The sequence below is a fragment of the Asparagus officinalis genome, chromosome 3 (assembly GCF_001876935.1).
Source record: "Asparagus officinalis chromosome 3, Aspof.V1, whole genome shotgun sequence".
Classification (NCBI taxonomy): domain Eukaryota; kingdom Viridiplantae; phylum Streptophyta; class Magnoliopsida; order Asparagales; family Asparagaceae; genus Asparagus; species Asparagus officinalis.
In genome coordinates this window covers 271,100-277,381 of record NC_033796.1, presented here as the reverse complement: position 1 = coordinate 277,381, position 6,282 = coordinate 271,100, and positions in this window count along the sequence as shown.

Here is a 6,282-nt window from a genome sequence, read left to right as displayed (position 1 = left end):
CCCATCGAAGTACAATTGCCACACTTGTTGATGTGAGGTGATATTAACTTCGTGAGTTTCGTCCGGTAGGTCGTCGTACAACTCAACTACATCTTTTGTAGGATTTTCTGCCAAGAGGTCGCAAATGGCTCGTCCCTTGACTGATTTTTATTGCTTGAAGTATAAATCATATTGCGACAAGAGCAAAGCCCATCTGGCTAGACGCCAATTCATGAAAGCCGGCTGGGTCATGAATACTCGGATGGGATTTATGTTGGAAATGACATAGATTGTCTGTCCAACTAAATAATGTCGCATTTTCTGAATCGCGAATACCAAAGCGAGGCATTCCTTCTCAATCATTGGATAACGAGACTCAGCTCCTACCAATGTACAACTCAGATAATACACAGCTTGTTCGTGACCGTTATCGTCGTCTTGTGCAAGTAATGCACTTAACGAATGGCTCGTCGCTTTGACATAAATCAAAAACGGCTTGCCCGATTTCGGTGCAACGAGAATAGGTGGATTCGCCAGATATTTCTTAATATCCTCGAATGCCTTCTGGCATGCTTCATCCCAAACGAACGACACGCCTTTTTTCACGAGTTTAGAGAACGGTTGGCATTTTCCTGACAGATTTGATATAAACCGACGGATGTATGCCAATCGACCTTGCAACCCTCTGAGTTCTTTAAGATTTCTCGGGGGTTGTAACTCGTGTATTGCATTCACCTTATCAGGATCAATATGAATACCTTTCGTGGTGACGACGAATCCAAGAAATTTGCCGCTCGACATTCCAAGGAAGGATTTAGTCGGGTTCATTTTCAACTGACGAGTTCTCATAAGCTCGAACATTGTCTTCAGATCGTTAATGTGGTCGTTTTTATCACGACTCTTAACGACCAGGTCATCAACGTAGCATTCGACGGTCTTCCTGAGGTGCTCTTGAAAGATCTTCGTCATTACTCGTTGGTATGTAGCACCGGCATTCTTCAAACCAAATGGCATAACAGTGTAACAAAACACACCCAGGGGTGTTCTGAATGCCGTATGCTTTTCATCATCCGGGTGCATCTTGATTTGATTATACCCAGAAAATCCGTCCATGAATGACATTCTTTCAAACCCGCATGTGTTGTCAATGATGACGTCCGTAATCGGTAGAGGAAAGTCGTCTTTAGGGCAGGCCGTATTCAGATCTCTGAAGTCAATACAGATCCTGATTTTTCTATTTTTTTTAAGGACTGGAACAATATTGGCCAACCATTCAGGATGTTGTTCTTCTCTAACAAAACCCGAATCAATCAGCTTCTTGACTTCAGCTTCTATCGCCTCCATAATCTACCGACGAAACCGTCTTTGTTGTTGTTTGACAGGTTTGGCATCCAGCTTAATGTTAAGGCTATGCATTGCTACATCTGGGTCGAGTCCCGACATATCTTCATAGTTCCAAGCGAAAACGTCGATATACTCTTTAACGAGGGCTATTAATTCCTCTTTTTCATCCGATGGAAGATCACCACTAATAAATATAGGTTTCGGATTAGTTTCGTCACCCATATTAACCTGGACTACTTTATCCTCAGTAGGAGGTTCTCTTTGCTCAAATCTATCGCCATATTGGATATTCATGTAATGCATCCATGGATCTTCCCAAATAGGCAATTGATCGTCCTCTTCGGTTGTGGAAGGATCAATTGTCGCCATGTTCGACATTAGAGCTTTGAATCTTTCACCAATGCTCACGTCCGAATCCCAATTTGAAGTGTCGGATGAATGTCCACTCCTATCTATTAATTGGTTAATGATCTGTTGGCCATAATCGTCATCGGATGATGAAGCATAACCCAGACCCCTATTACGACTGTAATAATTATCTGGTTTTCCTTTTGGTACATAGGCAGGACGGGGTGGAACCCTAACACCTTGACCAAAATAAAGACCTTCACCGAGCGAGAGGTCATAACCCTGTTTTGTCATATAACCATTCGCTTGTGAACTATACCGAGAGAAATGTCGCCCGGGTTTTTCTTCATCCGAATTGGTATCCAAGAAAAGATCAGGAGTTGGGGATGGATCCCCTTTTCCAAAGATTATTTCTTTTTCACCCCCTGTCTTTGCGGGTAGAATCACAGTTGTTCCGACTGGATTTTGAAGATATTTTATCGTCGTGCAAGACGAGCGAAGCGGCATGTGTAGACTAGGATCGTCATACAATTCCTGCATTACATTATCAAGACAAGGCGAATACTCTAAATCATCCTTTATTATTTCATCAGCAAGTTGCCAGTTACAACTTTTGTCCGACGATTCATCACCGTCAAGATCGATTACAAGAGGTTCAATGTCATTTAGTACAAGACCTTCACTATAATCGAGCCCGGCTTCGGTATCAGCTTCTTCTCCGCTGTCCGTGCCATGGGCCGATGGTTCAGTTTCGGACTCAGCACCATAAAGAAGGGAGTCAGTAAAGTAATTTTCTAACCCCTTGAATGGTTGCTTATCCGCGACCACCGTCTTGACCTCCTCATTAGTGTCGACATACTTCAAACACTGATGGAGGGTGGAGGGAACTATAAGATTACCGTGGATCCATGGACGACCCAACAGTAAGTTATAGGAAGTCTCCGCATCGATCACATAGCAGGTGACTTCAGACTTCAGATCTCCGAGTTGACACTTCACCCGGATTTTTCCTAACGGTCTTGACCCGCTAGTATTGAACCCATAGATAACCGTTCCTGTGGAGGCTAACTTGCTGGCGGGAATTCCGAGGTGGTACATCAAACGAAGTGGCATGATACTAACAGCGGAACCCGGATCGACTTGGATCCGGTTAACCATGCTCGAACCGATATATCCAGTAAAATATAACGGTCTATCATGCTTTGAATTCCTGACTTGCATGTCTTCTTTTGTGAAAGCAATGCAAGGAAATTTGGTGGCTGCCAGATTGCAATGCTGCACTGACGATTCTGGCTCTTCAGGAGCTGGCTTGACCTGAGTTAAGAATACTTCAGAATCAGCCAAAGCTTCTTGTAAAGCTTCTCTGGTTTCTTTTGAGAGGCGCAGCAACTCGTACAATGTGATTCTTGCTGGGATATTAGCCAGCTGAGCCATAACGTCGAAACGATATGGTGCGTTCGAGCTTTCCGGTTTGTCTCGTCCAATCGGTCGACTAAAACGAGACTGCTTCGGAATTTGAACCTCTCTGTGTTGAGGTTCTTTTTCTTTTTGCTTAACAACTTTCTGAGGTTTTTCAGCTGCTACTGGTGGAGTTATGGCTACCCCCAGCTCCGTAAGAGTTTTGGCATTTGGATCTGAGGTTTCCGGATACCTATAATGGTACTCGTTTCCACTTCTTGTAGCAAAAACTTCCTGTTCTCCATCAGAAAGTGATAAAGCTGCTATATCCTCATCGTTCTTCTCGGGAATCGCCGAGGCTCCATAGCAGGACTTCTCCTTTCCCTTGCCTTTTGACTTCTTCTTTGATGTGGGTGTCGTCCACTGTTCATCTTCAAGCAAATCCGGATGAACCCAAAGGATTTCGCCGTTGGGGGCTGTGTGAGATACGAGCCCCTTCTGGCGCTGTCCATGAGGGTCATCGTTGATGGTTTGCATCTTGACCTTTGATACTGGCTCGGCTTGAAACCAGGACAAAGGAACCGATCCGAAGCTAATAGAGACCGCGTTTGCGCCTACCTTCTTCTCCTTTGGCTTCGGTGTCACAATACCAACATCAATCAATGTTTGAATTTTATCCTTTAAAACATAACATGTCTTAGTAGGATGGTGGACCCTTCTGTGATATGCACAATACTTTGGGTCATTGATCTTCGTTGCTTCTTCTTGGTTTGTGACCGGTGGAAGCTTGATCTTGTTGTTCTCTAACAAGTATTTGAAGATGACCGGAACTTCATCATCTTTGAAAGAGTATTCCTTTGGGAATCTGGGCTCAGAATTCTTAAACTGCTTCGAAGGCTGTTGATTCTGGTTTGGCGCCAACTGGAAGGATGATTGTTGCGGTTGTTGCGGTGGCTGTTGTGACGTCTGATGTGCGTCCACAGCGGCTACAGACCCTCTTCCTCTGCCTCGAGGGTTAAAGTTCTGCTTTTGATTTTGATTCTGATTATTAGCTGGTGGCAAACCTCGCTCCAAATTCTTTCTCTTGAGGAAGCGTTCAGCTTGTTCACCTCTTACTTTCATCTCTTTCCAAGTTTTAGAGGGAACAACCCCCACCACTTCTAATACATCCAAGGACAGATTATTATGACATGTTTGCAGAATAAATTCCTCAGTGAGTGGATCTCTGCAGTTCACCGCTTTGTCCCGGAATCGTTTGACAAAGACATCAACCGATTCCCCATCCTTCTGCTTCTCATCCAACAACGTGCCGATCGAGACTTCCGTGTCGTCGTCGAAGAAATTGGTGAGGAATAACTCTTCCATGTCTGCCCAGCTAGTGATACTCCCAGGCTTAAGGCGTCGGTACCAATCGAAGGCAGGCCCGCGAAGGGTTCCTACGAATGACCGGACCATCAGGGCTTCGTTCCCAGATATTGCGCCGAGATGCGACTTGAAATAGATCAAGTGCTGAGTTGGTGAACCCCTGCCATCAAAAGGAGTAAAGTTAATCAAATTAAATTTCTGGGGATAAGGAATCAGGTCCCACTCCCTCGGGTACGGGTATGGGATGCCCGTTTTCTTCACTTCTTGAGCCGTCATCAAAGCGTTGACTTTGCTCTCAAGATCGTGCATCTTCTTGTCCTCTTCCTCGCTTTTCTTCAAATAGATCTGTGGAGGTTGAGTGGCTGACTTGGTCGGATCGCTTCCGGAGTTGTCTTTATCTGGAGGAGGATCTTCAAATATCGTCTCATCCTCTTCATTACGCCGACTGGATTCTGCTCTTTGGCTTGTTTTGGGTCTTGACGCTTCATTGGACAATCTTTGAAATACGGAGACTCTTGTTGAATTATTCTTAGAGCATCCGCATTCTGTCAACACTGCTTTAATGAGTCTCTCGCATGCGCAATGGGACTCATCTTCTCGGGCAATCCTCTTTCTTGAGTCATTTTTCTGATAGTACAGCTCATCATTATTGTGATTTGAGCAACCTATCTTTTGCCTTTGAACTTTGTTAACATGCACAGGACGACTGGTCGTCGCCTCTGAGCGATCCAAAGTTGAATTTTTGAATCCACCCCTTTGCGGGAGTGGAGTATTTATAGGTCCTAAACGAGAATGAACTGGTATTCTCTCGTTCTGGATCGGTGCAATTTTGACAGGAGGGTGTTTACGACCCCCTGTATAGGAAACCACTAAGGGTTTGTTTGCTGGACTTGGATCTTCTTTGATTGGGGCTTTGCCTCGATTGTCAACTGAAGGACCGAGGCGATCCGCCATTGTGATCTTGAATTCGGACAAATCTGGGCTAACCCAGGGTTTCACTGGTGATGAAGTAGACGCTGTTGCAGTAGAAGGACCAGGATTGGGTGTCGATGGAACTGCAAATGTGGTTTTGCGACGCTGATGAACATCACGACCACATGAAGTGCCGCGGCAGTCTTCACTGTCGCGGTTGAACAAAGTGCCGCGGCAGCTCGGACTGCCGCGGTCGAATAGATTACCGCGGCAGTATGAGCTGCCGCGGTAAGAGTTTACATTCCTCTGTAATTTTTGGGTATTTTCGGTCTTTGGAACCCAAATTTTACAGTTCTTCGATGTCTTTTCAGACACCATTTCCTTCTTGTTCCTCTGCGCTTGTTGACGAAGGGCACGAGCGCGAACCGCCTTTGCTTGACGCCTTTGTATACGCTCTTTGAGAGTAGAACGGGCTCTTTTGACCAGAGTCCATTCCTCCGTCGTAAGCTGTGCAGAGATGTGATTGGTTTGCCGTTGAGGCAATTGGTTCACCTTTTGCTTTCTCGACTTTAAGTCCGTATAGTAATGGACTCCGTCGGTTTGTTGCATGGCCTTAGCCAATTGACGAGCGCGGCGCTGGCGTTGCCTTTGACGAGCCCGCTTTGTCATTATTGGCTGGCCATGATTTAAGGACTCTTTAATTGGTGCAGAGTCCTTAGGAGCAGAGATGTTGCAGAGAGATTCCTTGGCGATGACTTGGCAAGAATCTTCATCTGCGGTCTTCATCTGAATTGGAGACTTGGAAACTTTCTTTGAAGAAGAAATCTTCCTGCACTTGCGGGACGAGGAAGATTTTGAGGATGAGGATGACAAGTACTCCTCAAATTTTGCTTGATCGAATTCGTATTCGATTTCTTCAGTGACGATAATCTTGAT